Source organism: Trachypithecus francoisi, unplaced genomic scaffold (assembly GCF_009764315.1).
Source record: "Trachypithecus francoisi isolate TF-2019V2 unplaced genomic scaffold, Tfra_2.0 Lachesis_group18, whole genome shotgun sequence".
NCBI classification, from domain to species: Eukaryota; Metazoa; Chordata; class Mammalia; order Primates; family Cercopithecidae; genus Trachypithecus; species Trachypithecus francoisi.
Window position 1 is genome coordinate 15020850 of NW_022681463.1, and position 18577 is coordinate 15039426.

An 18577-nucleotide genomic window follows, 5' to 3' on the forward strand; every position below is an offset into this window, starting at 1 on the left:
AGTCAGGAAAATAATACCAATGTAATAATGTATTTTAAAAAATGAGAGTGTGACCACTATGAAAGAAAAAAGGGTACTTGTACCAATAAATGTAACATTTTCTCCAGTAATAAAAGCTAAGAATACATACATAAATTAACAGTGGAGTCCAAAAACAGAAGTACAGTATTAAGTAACCAAAGATATAAGAAGCAACTTATATAGCACCAAGAAACGTCCAAAACTGAGGTTTGCATGCATAACAAACTAAATTCCCTTTTGTTCAAAAATGGCGATTTTCAAGTACTGAAGGTATTTTCATCTGAAGAGCCACAGAGAACCCCTACAGCTTTTATCAGCAAGAACTGACATGATGGTACTGGGGAAAATCCAAACATGGCTATGACACTATGGGCTGGAGCAGAAGCTCCAGGGCTCACTGGGATCAATGGAGAAGCTATTCCACTGTTCCACACATTCAACAGGGTGTAATGAAAACACAAAGTAAGGTCAAAACAAAGGACACTTCCAGCTATAGTTTTAAACTCATAAAATTGTCATCAGTTACATGATTAAGTATTTAGTTATTATACAGTAAAATTTTTGACAGCAAGAGTCATTTATAACTATTTATCAAGAAAAGTGTAAAAGTCCCCTTTAGATGTTTTCTAAAAACAAGGTAGAGATACTCCTATGTTTGGGACCATTTGTTTATGATCTTTTCTAAAGAAAAAAGAGCTCAGTGAGCGCTTATAGGATCCTTCCTGGCCTGGGATGCTCTAACGGCACTCATCTCAAGCTATAGGATCCTTAGAGGCAAAGCGAAGCGAAAGCCAAATGTCACAGACCTTTTGAACCCCAAACCACAAAACATCACTCTTAACTTCAATTTAGTTAAAATGGCACCTGCTTCCTAAGTGTTTTATAATTAAATCAATTTAAAATTGTTATATGTTCATGATGTTTATATGGGCTGATATTTTTGAAACAATGCTCAGTGCACTGAGAAGAAAGATAATATGCTCTTACATTGGGAGCCTTCAAATCCAGAAGAGAGAGGCAAAGGACCCAAATAGTTCTATCACTGGCTATTCAAAACAGAAAGGATCATAGAGAGTGGACAGAAAAATAATTAAGAAAAGTGTATTATCAGAAGCACCATCTAGGCCGGGCGCGGTGGCTCATGTCTGTAATCCCAGCACTTTGAGAGGCTGAGGCGGGCGAATCACAGGGTCAGGAGATTAAGACCATCCTGGCTAACATGGTGAAACCCCATCTCTACTAAAAATACAAAACTTAGCTGGGTGTGGTGGCGGGCGCCTGTAGTCCCAGTTACTCAGGAGGCTGAGGCAGGAGAATCGCTCGAACCTGGGAGGCAGAGATTGCAGTGAGCCAAGATTGCGCCATTGCACTCCAGCCTGGCGACAGAGCGAGACTCCATTTCCAAAAAAAAAAAAACAAAGAAAGGGCTTATTTAAATGATGCTATGAAGAATGAGCAGGACTTGAACATTTCAGGCAGGAATAGTGGGGAAAACAGAGGTGGAGATTACAGGACAAGTTTAAGGAATGAATAAAACAACTCAGTTGAAGTACAGAGTTATCTGCAGGATGGTAGGGAAAACACAATAGAAAACATACATGGGTACAAAGTATGGAAGATTGTGCATGCTTTGATTCTTGATTCTGCACGAGATTATGCATGAGTTTTAATCCTGCATGAGAGTGGCAAGAATGGTATTTGTCTCATTCACAATAATAAGCATAAAATAATCAGAACGAAATCAGTAGAGAAGAATTAGCCTGTTTTAGGGGAGTGAAAAGGCTCAACCTAAAAATTTGAAACTGGTATTCCTGCAAAATCCTGTTTATAACAACTTAATAGATCCTTACCTCCATCCTCTCAAAACAATATTTTATCAATGCATCATCACAAACCATTTATCCATGTAACAGGAAACCACTAGAGCTTAGACACAGCCCACATCTCCACTACATTCAGTTTCCTCTGAGGATTAGGAAATTTGCAGTTTTTCTGGTTCCAGTTACTAATCTCATTTTAGTCATTTACTGTGGACCCTGGACTACACAGTGATCTGTGAATTTTGATTTGTGAATTTGTGAAGACCTCCCCAGCCATGTGGAACTATAAGCCCATTAAACCTCTTTTTCTTTATACACTACCCAGTCTCAGGTATGTATTAGCAGTGTGAGAACAGACTAATACACCTCCTTAAAAGGGGGTAAATGTCCTAGTAGAAGAGATTGCTTTTAAAAAAAAACAAAAATCAGGCCCTAGTGCTCTTCTCGTTTTTCCTCACCTTCCAGGTCCTCTCATTGAATGCTTACTGCTACTACCTTATCTCACCCCAGACACAGAAGTGACTCCCCTACTGACACTACACCTCCAACACAGAGATAGTCTCCACTCCTTATTCCCTTCTGCACAATAAAAGAGGTACTAACACTTCCGAAAAGAAATTTACTAAGTACTATATGAGAAAATACATGAAGAAAATACAGAAACTTAGGTTAGCAAAGTACTACAAAGTTTCCATTCCTACTTTTCTGGACTCAACGTTTAAGTGCAGGACAAGACATCTTCTCTGGGTCCCTCACCTCCCAGCTACCAGTGCATCTTACTTTCTACCACAAAGCAAGCGGTCTTCTTTCTAACTCTACTATCACATTTGTATTCATCAGCTTAAAAAATGTTTACTGAATATACACTACAAGCCTTATCTGGCTCTCTGCAGGCTACGAAGACCAGCAATTCAGAAAACTCCCTGCTATCTAGCAGACAATGATATACAAACACACATGCATCTAAATATATGTGTGACTCAGGTGGAGTGGCTCACACCTCTAATTCCGGCTACTTGGGAGGCTAAGCTGGAGGGACTGCTTGGGTCCAGGAGGTCAAGGCTGCAGTATTTATTTATGTATGTACATATATTAATATAAATAATAAGTGCATGTATGTCTTATATACAATGTAAGATAGTGATGACTGCTATAATAAAACAACACGGAGGGAATAAATGTAACTGAGTGATAGGGTTACTGCTCTTTGAAAATGCTTCTCTGAGAGAACTGGTATTTAAACTGAGAACCTAATGACAAGATAGAGAGAGCACTCTGAAAATCAATGAGGGGGGATGAGTCCAGACAGAAAGAACAAGTTGGAAGGTGTGATACAGGAGAGGGAAGTACCTAATACAGCATTTTAAAAGATCACTTTGGCTGCTGTGCAATGAATGAATTGTGAAACAGCAAAGGTAGAAACAAGGAGCTGATGAGGAAGCCTTTGCAGCAGTCCAGCTAGCAACAGAGATAGAGAGAAAGACAAAGACTAGAGTTAGCGACAGTTTGGATGTGGAAGATAAGGGGATGAATGAAGGAAGATTCTAGGCGCTTAGGAGATCTTCCATTTAGTTATGGATTCCAGGTTAAAAAGAATTATCTTTTTTGACCAACTGATAATGAATGTCATGTTTACCTACTCAAGACATGACAAATAACCTCACTTTTCAAGCAAAATCCATGCCACACATGATAGCACAACCCGGTAACTTAAAAGCTGGTAAAGTGACGCCCTATTGATGCAACAGTGGCAAGCTGGATAATAAAGAATCTCATGTGGTTTTCTCGCCTACAATTTCTTGAATTAAAATTTCATAGAATACACTTCTGGGAAAGGAAAAATAAAAAGAAGGGAAAAGAAAAGTATTTCTTAGGAAATGTCTTATTCCTAATATAGCAGTACTAATCAGAAATTTCTCATGGATCAAAGAGAAGATGTGATGGGGAGTGGGGGTCTTCTTTAAAACCAATCGCAAAACACCTATAATTAACGGCAAGGCCTTTGTTTCCTCAAAGAAAGGTCCAAGGTAAAAAGAAAACAAAAGATATTGCAGGAAGTAGAACAGTCCTCTAGATGGATAGAATAGGTCCTGATATGGGTTATAGGACCTCAGAAGAGAAAAGACCCCCCCACTTCAAGAAGGAACTCGGACAGAAAGGAAAGAAATCCCCAGATGAAAGTTGCATATGAGAATTACATAGAAATCAAATAGTACGCGTTGCTTTGTTTCGTTTCTTTATGCTCCTCTAATGTAACCTAGTTCACTTGCCTTTTGGATCCCCTCAGCCTCCCTGGAAGGGAAGGTGTGGGTTTGTGTTTGTTGTTTTGTGCTGATGGTGGGGGGTGCTCTTCATGACCATGGTATTTGTTAAGAATCCAGGGTGGCTGTTTGATAGAATATTCCACAATTTGAATATACCTGATTATTCACTCATTAAATTCAAGATTTTTAAGAAATCTTAGGCCGGGCGCGGTGGCTCAAGCCTGTAATCCCAGCACTTTGGGAGGCCGAGACGGGCGGATCGCGAGGTCAGGAGATCGAGACCATCCTGGCTAACACGGTGAAACCCCGTCTCTACTAAAAATACAAAAACTAGCCGGGCGAGATGGCAGGCGCCTGTAGTCCCAGCTACTCGGGAGGCTGAGGCTGGAGAATGGCGTAAACCCGGGAGGGGGAGCTTGCAGTGAGCTGAGATCCGGCCACTGCACTCCAGTCCGGGCAACAGAGCGAGACTCCGCCTCAAAAAAAAAAAAAAAAAAAAAAAAAGAAATCTTAAATACAACATAGTTGATACTGTATCCTCGAGTTCTTCCATCACATCAAAAGTAAAATAAAAGGTCAATTTATCCCAAACTGATAAAGTTTGATTACTTAAGATGGCATCCATTAAATTTCCTCACAGAAAGTTGCCATTTTTTCTTAGCAAATAATCTGACATTGATACTTTGAAACTGTGATGATCCTACATAGAAACTCACTATTTCACCCACTATTAAAAATGAACATTAATGATTCCTGCTTTAATCAATGTTACATTGTTCACTGCATGATGATTAAAAAAACATAAAGACAAAGATCTTTGCCTGTCTTCTTTGTTGTTTCTGCAGTGGCTGAAACTGCCTAAAGAATAACATGCAAAGTAATAGTTACTAAGTAAATGTATTAGTTAATAACCTGAGCAGCTGTAAGTCATTATTTTTACTGCTGTAATCTATTTCACCTATGAACATACTGCAGCATTATGCATTACACTGTGAATGGACATGCAGACTCTATCCTGTTCTATTTATATAACCATGGTCCTTTGAATATTTCTATACTTGTTGTCTGGAACTTTGCATATGAGCTTCCTGTATCTATGCAAAAGAGTACAACTGCTGGATAGTACGAAACTCTTATAAATTATTTATTTAAAAAGATCAAATCTATTCATTTTTCTTTATCTCAGTTATCATAATACTTAATCGTAATACAAACTACCAGCAGTCCAGGACTCTTGCACTGGCCTACTAGCAGAACTCCCTACAGTTGCCCCCATCCAAGTCACACAGCGGTCAGTGAAATTTTCTTAAGATATATATACTATCGTATCTCTCTCCTGCCTGTATCTCTCATGGGTTTACATTATACTACAAAAAAATCATAGATGTATAATGAAATAGAAATTATGAACCAAAGGATAGGAAGTGTGGTGGGTAGAGAGACAGTGTAATATAAAGTTGTCTAATCAGAACACCAGAAAGGGCTATGCTAGACTTGCCCTAAGAAAACTTTTTTAAAGCCTAAAAGGCCTTAACCTAAACAAAATTAATGTTCCTACTAGACTAAACATCAACATCTTTTAAATAAAGGTAACAAAATCCAAACACACAATATAACATTTACAATGTCTAGAATCCAACCAACAATTAAGAGATAGGTGAAGACACAAAACGTGATTCATATCAGTAGGAAAATAGCTGACAGAAATAAACCCAGAAATGCAGACTCTTAAAACAGTTGTTACAAATACCATTATAAGTTACAGCTATTACAAACGAGTAAAGTGATTTAGAGAAAAAAATAAACATGATGAGGAGATAAACAAGAAAAAAACAAAAATTGTGAAATTAAGTTTTTAGATATTAAAATGATTAAAAAGTCCAATATTACATAAAAAGAATTATATACCTTGACCAAACGGGATTTAGTTCTGGTATGCAAAGCTGATTCAGCATCTAAAAATCAGTTAATGTAATACACCGCATTAACAGGCTAAAGAAGAAAAATCGTATGATCATATAAATAGATGTAGAAAACGCATTTAACAAAAATCAACAATCACTGAGTGCAGCAAACTAGGAATAAAGAGAAATTTCTTGTACTTGATAAAGAATATACACAAAAAGCCTACAGCTAACATCACACTTAATGACAAGAAACTGGATGCTTTCTCCAAAAATCAGGAACAATACAAGAATGTCCCCTCTGACAACTCTTATTCAACATCTGACCGCAGATTCTAGCTTATGAATTATGTCAACAAAAGGAAATAAAGAGTAAACAGACCGGGAAGGAATAAATAGAACTGTCTTCACCAGTGGATAACATGACTGTCTATGACGGAATTCCAAAAAAATCAGCAACAACAACAAAATTCTTGGAACTAATAAGCAATTATAGTAAGGTTACAGAATACAAATTAATATACAAAAGATGATCACATTCCTATATACCAGCAGTGAACAACTGGAATTTGAAATTAAAACAATGCCATTTATATTAGCACTAAAGAAATAAAATAGGCATGAATCTTAAAATATGTAGTGTATCTATGAGGAAAACTGCAAAACTCTGATGAAAGAAATGGATGAAAATCTAAATGTACAGAATAGGAAGATTGAGTACTGTTAAGATATCAGTCCTCCTCAATATGATCTATAGGTTGAACACAATTAAAATCAAAGTCCTAGCAAGTTATTTCCTAGATATCAACAAACTGATTCTAAAGTTTATATGGAAAGGAAAAGACCCAGAATAGGCATCACAATATTGAAGAAAAAGAACAAATTCAAAAGACTAACACTACCCCACTTCAAGACTTACTACAAAGCTACAGACATCAAGACAGTATGGTATTGTCTAAAACAGACAAAGTACTCAAGAGCCCAGAAATAGACCCACACAAATACAGTCAACTGAACTATAGCAAAGAAGCAATGGCAATTAAATGGAGATAGTCTTTCCAAACAAAGGGTACTGGAATAACTGGATATTCATTATGCAAGAAAATTAATCTTGCCACAATCCTTATGCCTTTCACAAAAATTAACTCAAAATGGATCTCAGACCTAAATATACATTGCAGAACTACAAAATCTCTAGAGAAAAATAGAAGAAAATCTAGATGACTTTGGTTTAGCAACAAGTTTTTACATTTAACACCGAAAGCACAAACCATTAAAAACTGACACATTTAGCTTCATTAAAATAAAAACTTCTGCAGTCCACATAACATTCTTAAAAGAATAAAGACATGGTCAGGTGCGGTGGCTCATGCCTGTAATCCTAGCACTTTGGGAGGCTGAGGCAGGCAGATTACCTGAGGTCAGGAGTTCGAGACCAGTCTGGCCAACATGGCAAAACCCTGTCTCTACTGCAGTAAAGTACAAAAAAAAAAAAAAAAAATCAGACGTGTGTGGTGGCAGATGCCTATAATCCCAGCTACTCAGGAGGCTGAGGCAGGAGGATCACTTGAACCCGGGAGGCGGAGGTTGCAGTGAGTAGAGTTCACGCCACTACACTCCAGCCTGCGCAACAAGAGTGAGACTCCATCTCAAAAAAAAAGAATAAAGACATAAGTTCTAAACTGGGAGAAAATATTTACAAAACCCATACCTAAGACAGAACTTGTATCCAAAATACACAGAGCTCTTAAAACTCAACAATAAGAAAACAAACCACCCAATTGAAAAACGAACAAAAGATTTGAACAGACATCTCAATAAAAAAGAAACACAGATGGCAAATAACAGTATGAAAAGATGCTCAATATTGTAAGTCATGAGGGAATTGCAAACTGAAACTATGATATACTACTATGCACCTATTAGAATGGCTAAAATCCAAAACACTGACAACACTAAATGTTGCCAAAGATGAAGGATACCTGAAGGAATTGAAATTTCTATAGCAAGTTGAAATTTCTATAGCAAACACTGAAACAACAGAAATAGAGTATAAAATTTCCAACATAGTGGAGGGGGGAATAGGAAGGGGAAATTAAATAAGAACAAGAGACTTTTTTTTTAAGTCATTATCAAAAAGAAGCCAAGAAAGAAAACAGAGGCCAAACAATGGAACAAACAAACCACCCCAAAAAGTAGAATACATAAATAAATCAAAATATAATTTTAAATACAATAAATAGGAATGGACTAAACTCTCCAGCTAAAAGACAAGCTCCAGCAGGCTGAATAGAAAAACAATAAAATAAAAATCCAGTCCAAATTTAGATGGGCACTTATAAAAGACACACCTAAAACAACAGTCCACTGGCAGACGAAAAAGATAAAGAATGATACAAGGGGCCAGGCGCGGTAGCTCAAGCCTGTCATCCTGGCACTTTGGGAGGCCAAGACGGGTGGATCACGAGGTCGGGAGATCGAGACCATCCTGGCTAACATGGTGAAACCTCGTCTCTACTAAAAAATACAAAAAACTAGCCAGGCGCGGTGGCGGGCGCCTGTAGTCCCAGCTACTCAGGAGGCTGACGCAGGAGAATGGCATAAACCTGGGAGGCAGAGCTTGCAGTGAGCTGAGATCTGGCCACCGCACTCCAGCCTGGGCAACAGAGCAAGACTCCATCTCAAAAAAGAAAAAAAAAAAGAATGATACAAGGATAAAACAAAAATAAGTTTGTTTAGGAATATTAATATCCTAATTAGACTTGAAAACAAAAAACTTAGTCATTATGTTTTCATAGCTAAGGAAACACGATACACTGTAATATACCTATTATTTAAACAGGGACAAAACCTAACAAGCAACGAAAAATTGGAAAATCCACTTTTTCAAATATAGGTCCATCAAATATCCAAAAACGTCATAAGAAGGCTGGATGTGGTGACTCATGCCTGTAATTCCAGCACTTTGGGAGGCTGAGGAGGGTGGATTACTTAAGGTTAGGAGTTTGAGACCTGGCCAAACATGGTGAAACCTCATCTCTACTAAAAATACAAAAAAATTAGCCAGGTGTGGTGGCAGGCACCTGTAGTCATAGCTACTCAGGAGGCTGAGGCAGGAGAATTGCTTGAACCCAGGAGGAAGAGGTTGCAGTGAGCCGAGATCGTGCCAATGCACTCCAGCCTAGGTGACAGAGCGAGACTTTGTCTCAAAAAAAAAAAAAAAAAAAAAAAAAGGCCGGGTATGGTGGCTCACGCTTATAACCCTGGCACTTTGGGAGGCAGAGGCGGGTGGATGACGGGGTCAGGAGATCAAGACCATCCTGGCTAACATGGTGAAACCCCGTCACTACTGAAAATGCAAAAAATTAGCTGGACATGGTGGCAGGCTCCTGTAGTCCCAGCTACTTGGGAGGCTGGGGCAACAGAATGGTGTGAACCCGGGAGGCGGAGCTTGCAGTGAGCCCAGATCGTGCCACTGCACTCCAGCCTGGGCGACAGAGCAAAACTCTGTCTCAAAAAAAAAAAAAAAGAAAAGAAAAACACTCAGGCCGGGCGCAGTGGCTTATGCCTGTAATCTCAGCACTTTGCGAGGCCGAGGTGGGCCGATCAACTGAGGTCAGGAGTTCAAGACCAACCTGGCCAACATGGTGAAACCCCATCTCTACTGAACTACAAAAATTGGCCGGGCATGGTGGTGGGTGCCTATAATCCCAGCTACTCAGGAGGCTGAGACAGGAGAATCACTTGAACTCAGGAGGCAGAGGTTGCAGTGAGCCAAGATTGCACCATTGCACTCTAGCCTGGGCAACAGAATGAGACTCCGTTGTCTTTAAAAAAAAAAAAAAAAGAAAGAAAAGAAAAAACCTCACTAGAAGTTTTGAATATCCTAATAGGTAGGTTTGACCCCTGGAGTTATCTATAAGACATTGCATATAAGAATTTGAGAATATACATTTTTTCAGGAACATACAGAATATGTATTCAGAGTGACTTATTCCTGGGCCATAAAGCAATTTTCATCAATTCTGAAACATTTTTAAATGAAATAGATGATTCTCTCTGACCACAAAGCAATTAAGTTAGAAATCAATAATAATACAAAAAACTAATTTATTTTCAGTTATTTAGAAATATATCACTAGGCTTGGCATGGTGGCTCACACTTGTATTTCTAGTACTTTGGGAGGCCAAAGCAGGAGGATCAGTAGAGCCCAGGAATTCGGGACCAGCCTGGGCAACATGGCAAAACCCTGTCTCTACAAAAAATACAAAAACAACAACAACAACAAAAATTAGCCAGGAGTGGTGGCTCGTGCCTGTAGTCCCAGCAACTCCAGTGGCTGAGAGGGGAGGATCACCTGAGCCTAGGAGGTTGAGGCTACAGTAAGCCATGATCACACCACTGCACTCCAGCCTGAATGACAGAGCAAGACTCTATCTCAAAAAATTAGAAAATTAAAATACATCACCAAATAACATATGAGTCAAATCGTAGCAGAAATCTGAAAATACTTAGAAATGAACAATCATGAAAAATACACGTCAAAGTTATTAAGTACAGTTCTCTGTCCAGATCCCTAGTTTAGGACATTGCCCCAACTGTGGAAGTATTGTCAAGCAACAGCTGATCTGTCCTCAGCTTTCTGCCTAAGGTCATGCCCCTTCCTAGGGGCAGCCCACACCCACTAGTTAGTTGATACAGGTGTATAATGGCTGAATCCTCTTGCCCAAACTTGGAACAACTATGAAAGACCAATAAATATTCACAGCTCTCTAAATTATTAGCTGATGCCTTTGTTGAGAGAGAATCAATTCAACTTTTCCCTTGGCTCAGTTTCCTTCATTCCCCCTCAGGTACTGGTCCCAAAAGTATTTCCCCCAATAAGCTTCCAAAGTCTACCTCCAAGGGATTGCAAGCTATGATAAGAAGAGTACATTTGGAAAGCCTATTACAGTGATGTAGGCAAGGAATGACACTACCTTAAACAAAGAGAATAGCACCAGAAATGCAGAGAAGTGGATAAATTCAAGAAATATTTAGGAGATGATGGTGATAATCTGCAAATTTCAAAATCACACAATGAGATATAATAGTAAACACCTTGTCATGAAGAATATCTTATTGATGATGATCAAAATTGAGGCTTTTCTATGTGATCTATGACATTGCAGACAGTGGAAACTCCATCAGCCTTAGCCACTGAATAAGGACAGCACAGAACCAAACGCCTCCTTCCCACCCTACAACCTGACGGATGAGAAATGAACATAAAGAACGAAGAAAAACTACATCTGTGTTGTTTAGAATCACAGGGGAGGGGCAATGAAAATGTGGTATAGTCAAGCTCTGGTGAACTAATGACAACTCTGCAAACTCTAATTAAATTAGCATATTACTACAGTTTTCCAAGGAATCCAGCTCAGAATCTACTGGGAAATTTAGCTGCCATGCACCACGTGTTGACTACACTGAAAAATTCCTGCTGTAGATACAAACAAGAAGACAGTTTAAGCTCAAGCAAATTGGGGAAATACACTCTACTATCAATTCATTACTCGTTTCTCATTTGATCACAATTTCCACTGACTTTATTGCTATCTTTAAGCCACAAAATAGTTACATTTAGTTTCATCATTATCAATTTAGTTTTGGAGTATCATTCGAGTTGGCACACCTCAGACTGAGGTAATGCACATTTGCGTCAATACTATTTGGGGTCTGTAATTATCCAGTAACTAGTAAACATATATATGTTGGAGTCTATGATTTATCCACATCTCTGCTATTACTGCACACACACACACACACACACAGCCTCTCCTCAGTTTGTCATACACATATATACAAATAACTACATAAACATATTTAAATAAGACTGAATCAATATTCAGTACCTATAAAGATATAATCAAGATGTATTATACACTAAACAAACTAATACATGACACTATTTTATGACACTATTTCTTTGGCAGATAAAAGCAAAACTGATTTTGCCTGCCTATTATTTCTCTCTACTTAGGCAAATAAAAATACTAGATCCTAACTCTGCTCCAGGGATCGGAAGTCAGTGCATTTCAGTGCACAGATTACAGCAAAACGCTTCACACACACGAACTTTCCAAACAAAAAAAGCAATTTTTTTTCACATTACAATGTGTTTCCACATTACTGCCTGAATGTTATGCACAGCCGTTTCCAAGAGAGTAATAGAAAAAGGGAAAAAACGGTATACACGAACAACTAACAATAAAACAAGAGAAAGAAGATGAAGGACTGAGAGAAATAAAAAGAGGCAGAAACAGCAAATTTAACAGTAAAAGACAGAAAAAGAACTTGTAAAATTACGCTTAAACCCAAATGTGCATGTTGGAATAATAAAAGAAAATATAAGCACTCCCTGGAAAAGAAAGAAGAAAAAAAGCCACAGAACACACGTTCCTCTCTCCCAGGGAATATCATTCTAATCTCAAACGACCACATCACTTCAACAATAGGAAAACAGCAAAATAAACATCTCAGTATTTAATGGATTTCACAAAGATTACTTTAATGCCATTTTCTTTAACATAACTTTTCCTTAGGCGTTTGTTATTCAATCTCCTTAAATATTAAATGTCTTCTCCGGAAGACCAAACTGGCAAATAAATTAACAAGATGTAAGATTGTGAAAAAGGTATAAATTGTAATGTTTTTGCAAAGGTTTCTTCCATATAACCTTAACTCCAGAGTCATATATAACATGTGAAAATTTTTCTAAGCTGCATGAAATAGACAAAATAAAAAGATTTCCGACTTAGCCACATATTTTATCCCTCTTAAGTATGAACTATTGGTTGTATATAAGCAACACAAGCAACTTTTTAAAAAATGTTACATTACGCCAAATGGAAGATGAGAAGAATAGGCAAAGGCAAACAGCCAGGGCGGAAAAGAAAGGACTACCATAGCCCCACACCCTAAGCAGAGACACAGCAGAGGCCGTCAGAAGACTAACAGTAAAATAAGTCAAACGGCAGAGCCAAACTTTCAAAGAACATAAGATGTCATGGGAACAGAATAGTGTAAAGGCAATAAGGTTCAGTAAAAGACTTTCATATATTTGAATCTTAGATTCCTATACATCTCTATTAGTCCAACCTAATGAACACAAGGACAGCCTACAAGAATTGATGATGAGTAGTCATTAACAAGTATATACTCAATTTATGTGAATAATCCTGGATCATTTTGTTTCAATTATCTATTTGCTGAAAGTTTATAATGTTTTGCTTAATATTCCTTCTTTTCCCCAGGTATCTCTATTACAAAATTGAAGATTAAGGGGGAAAAGGGAGAAAATTATAGTCAAATTCTGGTCTATAAATATTACAAAAGAACTTTAAAATATGTGATTGCTTAATTCATTTCTATACATATATATATATATATTTCATTTTGATTCATTCACCAAATAACCACTTGCTGAATATATACTCTGTAACAAGCATTAAGTAATACAAATACAAAGAAAACTAACTCATGGTCAATTTTACTACAAAATAGTAACCAGTCAAATGCGATGGCTCACACCTGTAATTCCAGCACTTTGGCAGACCAAGGCAGGGGGATTACTTGAGGTCAGGAGTTTTAGACTAGTCTGGCCAACATGGTGAAACCTCATATCTATTAAAAGTACAAAAATTAGCCAGGCATGGTGGTCCATGCCTGTAGTCCTAGCTATTGGGGGGCTAAGGCAGGTGAATCGCTTGAACCCGGGAGGCAGAGGTTGCAGTGAGCTGAGATCACGCCACTGCCCTCCAGCCTGGGCAACAGAATGAGACTCTACCTCAAAAAACAACCACAACAATAATGAAAATTTTACTCTAAAGTAGTAATCAAATTAATATAAAGCAATCATTTGCAAAGAAAAATAAAATTTATGTATTGCAGAGAATCTTATACTATTTTAAGAAAAGAGTAATCCATCAATATAAATCAGTACATGTGGGGAAAAATATTTCTACATCAAACTAATTCTTGGGAACATCGTGAGACATAGGCAATACTTTATGAGCTATTGCTCCTGTTTGTTATTACATTTTATTTTCCTTTAACAATTACTTTAACTCAATCATCTCTCCTTTCCTCTTTTAATAGTTACTTGAAAAAAATGCGCATTATATTGTTATCGGGTAGAATGGTCATTATATATCCATATGGTCTAATTATTATATAGTGCTGTTCAAGTCCTCTATTCCCTCCCTTACTGAACTCTCTAGATGTTGTATCCATTACTTATAGTGTGCTATTAAAGTCTCCAACTATTACTGTAGAATTAGTCTGTTTCTTCTTTCAATTCTGTCAATGTTTATCTTAAGTATTTTAGGAATATGTTTTCTGGTGTATATACATTCATAATTGTTAATCAATATAAAATGTCCTTCTTTTTTTTTTTTTTTTTTTTTGAGACGGAATCTCGCTCTGTCGCCCGGGCTGGAGTGCAGTGGCCGGATCCCAGCTCACTGCAAGCTCCGCCTCCCGGGTTCTCGCCATTCTCCTGCCTCAGCCTCCCGAGTAGCTGGGACTACAGGCGCCCACCACCTCGCCCGGCTAGTTTTTTGTATTTTTTAGTAGAGACGGGGTTTCACCGTGTTAGCCAGGATGGTCTCGATCTCCTGACCTCGTGATCCACCCGTCTCAGCCTCCCAAAGTGCTGGGATTACAGGCTTGAGCCACCACACCCAGCCTAAAATGTCCTTCTTTGTCTCTTATAACAGTTTTGGAGTTAAAAGTTTATTTTGTCTGACATTAGTATGCCACCCCAGCTCTCTTTTGGTTACTATTTGCATGGGATATCTTTTTCATCCTTTCACTTTCAACCTATTTGTGTCTCTGTATCTAAAGTGAGTTTCTTATAGACAGCATATAGTTGGGTCACATTTTTTCAATCCATTCTTCCCTCTGCCACAATAAGATATTACTCTACACACACACTAAGATGGGAATAGTTTTCCTTATAAAAGGAAAAAAATAACAAGGGTTGGCAAGGATATTAAAAGACTGAAACCCTTATACATTCTTGGTAGAAATGTAAAATGGGACAGCCACCATGGAAAATAATTTGCTAGTATCTCCAAAAGTTACACATAGAATTACCACATAACCCAGCAATTTCACTTCTAAGAATATACCCAAATTAATTGAAAACAGGTATACAAACAAATACATGGACAGAAACGTTCATAGCAGTACCATTTACAATAGCCAAGAGGTAAAAATAACCCAAATGTCCATCGATAGATGAATAAGCAGATAAGGCCAAGTGCAGTGGCTCATGCTTATAATTCCAGCACTCTGGGAGGCCAATGTGGGTGGATCACTTGAGCCCAGGAATTCAAGATCAGCCCAGGCAACATGGTGAAAACCCATCTTTACCAAAAAATACAAAAATTAATCAGGCACAGTGGCACACACCTGTAGTCCTAGCTACTCAGGAGGGTAAGGCAGGAGGATTACTAAAGCCCAGGAGATCAAAGCTGCAGTGAGCTGGGATCACACCACTGCACTCCATCCTGGGCAAAAGAGTGAGACCCTGTCTCAAAAAAATAAAAAGTAAACAAAATGTGGCATGTACATATAACAGAAAATTATCCAACCATAAAAAGGGATAAATGGTAGAACATGGATGAACCTTAAAAACACTATTCTGTGTGAAAGAAACCAGACACAAAAGTTCATATGTTGTAATTCTATTTATATAAAATATCCCCAGAATAAGTAAATCCATAAAGACACAAAGTAAATTAATGGTTGTCAAGGACTAGATGGAAAGAAAGTAAGAAGTAAATACTAATAAGTACAGAGTTTCTTTGGGGAGTAATGAAGATGCTCTGAAATTAGATAGTGATTACAGTTACACAACCTTGTAAATACAACAAAAATCACCAAACTGTGCATTTTTAAAGGTTGAATTGTATAGTATTAAAAATTTATCTTTTTCAAAATCTAATCTTTAGTATAAAAATCTGAAATTACCTCCAGGGCCAGGGGGTGGGTGAGAACTGACTTGGAAGGATCATGAGGAAACTCTCCAGGGAAACAGTATGTTCAGCATCTTGGTGGGGTTCCAAGTTACATATATATGCATATGTCAAAATCAATAAATACAGACTTAAGATTTGTTCACATTATATATTGTGTGTAAATTTGGCATCAAAATAACAAAACTGTATACAAATACTGAATTCAATTAATAACACATATGTTGAAGTATTTAATGGGACATATACTGGTTGTGCAATTTACTCTGAAATGCAACAAAAATAAAATGGATTAGTATATGAACAGATGAGTGGTAAAGCAAATCTAGAAAAAGGTTAATAGTGGGATCTTGGTGTTGGGTATACAGGTATAAATTGTAACAATTCTTTCCAAATGCCGTATGACTCAAATTTTTCAAAATAAAATATTTGGGGGAAAGTTAATGAATAAAAAAAAATCTACAAGTCATGAATACTATGCAGAAATTTAGAAAATAGTTACAAGACAGAGAATGACTGGGTGACAGTATTAGAGCATCTTCTCTTGAGACATGATACATAGGCTAAGATATGAAAGACTGCAAGGAGCTATTTATGTGAAGATATCAGTAAGAGTCTGCTAGGTCCTGCCATCCCCCTTCACCCTGCAAAAGAAAAAAAAAAAAATTTATCCTAAGGCCCTGAAATTTGCTTTGTTCAAGTAAGCCAATGTGACTAAAGTACGGTAGGCAAAGAAGGGAGTAGTATATAATAAGACTGGAGAGAAAAGCAGGTGTCAAATTATATGGGGATAGTAGTCAGAGTAAAGAATTGTGATTTTTATCTAAGTTCAAAGGAGTCATTACAGAATTTAAAGCAAAAATGGGCTGGGATGAGATGAAATGCGTCTTTGTTGTTTAAAGAGTTTAAATATCTCACTGTCAGCTATGTGAAGCATTTAAGAAATGAAGTAAAGAAACTATTGCCATAGTCCCTGCAAAAGACAAAAGTAGTTTGGAGGAAAGTGGTGGTAATGAAGACAGTGTATATAAGACGAACTGACAATACCTATTGATGTATGTACAATAGGATGATGAGGAAAAGAGGCATCCAGGAAAGACTCTGAGTTTTGGCCTGACTGAAAGGGGTGACATTTATTGAGATGTGGAAATTCTGGGAGAAGTAGGTTTGTAGTATGGTAGACTTGAGGATAAAAAAAAAAAAATGTTTTTGTTTAAATTGGGCATGATTTGTGACTGTAAGAAAGACAAGCAAAGGAAAAGAATCTGAATAATCTGGAAGTTATTAAAGGACAGGTTTTAGATTCACAATTTATTTTCCTTTAAAGAATCAATTTTGACTTGATTGTATTAAGGACCTTTGGTCCAGTAAAAGGATCAAACTTCAATGGAAATCAAGCTCACAGATTACTGTTGTCTATCATTGAGGTTAAAGACAAACTGAGGATCAATAGCTCTGTATCTCTCAACTTAGATAGGTCAAAGGAAAAAATCAGGAATAAGAATGAGGGAAACCAGGTAGTCCAAAAAACAAATACATACAAGTAACATATTAAGTCTTAACTGTCTCTCACCTCATCAAGGATAGGAGACTGTCTGCTTCTTTAATTCCACATATAACACACTTAAGTACCTTACAGTATTTTACACTAAGTAGTTGCTCAAATTTTAGCTGCCATCCTGTAATCTCACTAGTTTAGACAAAGTATAATAAAAAATCTGTGGTCTTTGGAGCCAAATAAACCTAAATTTAAACCAGGGTCCACCACTCAATAGTTCTGTGGCCTTGAGCAAATTATTTACCTGCCTAATCATTAGTTTCCTTAAATGTAAACGAAAATAATTAAACTCAAGAATTAGCATTAGAAACAACATTTCCAAAATGACTGGCCTAAGGAAGAAATGCTCCATAAACTGGAGCTACCATTACGTAAAAGACACTTAATTCATGAATGCTCAATACAGTGAGTTTCCTACTTTGGCAGCATAGATTCATAGTTCCAGAAGAAAAGCAAAGACATGAGAGAGGAGGAAATCACATAAAACAGGATGAATTTCATTTTCACCACATAACACAGAAAGAATTAAAAGTGAGAACTCTATGAATAGGTATAACACATGGATAATCAACAACTTACAAATGGATAGGTTCAAAGGTTTGATTATAATTCAGTTGTTTAGAACTAGGAACACATTGTTACATGGAATCATAATCATAGTTAAAATGTGATATATCTCAATAAAATCAGTAGTAAAAAACTTACAAAATATCAAACAACACAGAAAGCCAACAGACTTTAATAAAACATAACTTAATTTATTTTAGAAAGTAGCACTTCAAGGAAAAGATATTATGCAAGGCTTCTGAGGTGATTCAGAAGAGATTTTCAGGGAAATTCCAAAAGCTTTGTAAGAGCTGATGACCCTAGTTCTTTATGGTTTATTTTACCTCAAATTTTATGGTTTCCCTTTCTTTCAGTATAAGCAAAACACCAGTAATCTTATACTTAATAGCCATGATTGCTATCATTTATTTCACAAGTGAG

At 37.2% G+C, this 18577-nt stretch overlaps 1 protein-coding gene across 3 annotated transcripts in view; it reads right to left on the minus strand.

Annotated features, from left to right (window-relative positions):
- The window catches only part of PCCA (propionyl-CoA carboxylase subunit alpha), a 457788-nt gene that overhangs the window by 281862 nt on the left and 157349 nt on the right, over nucleotides 1-18577 (minus strand). The window lies entirely within an intron of this gene.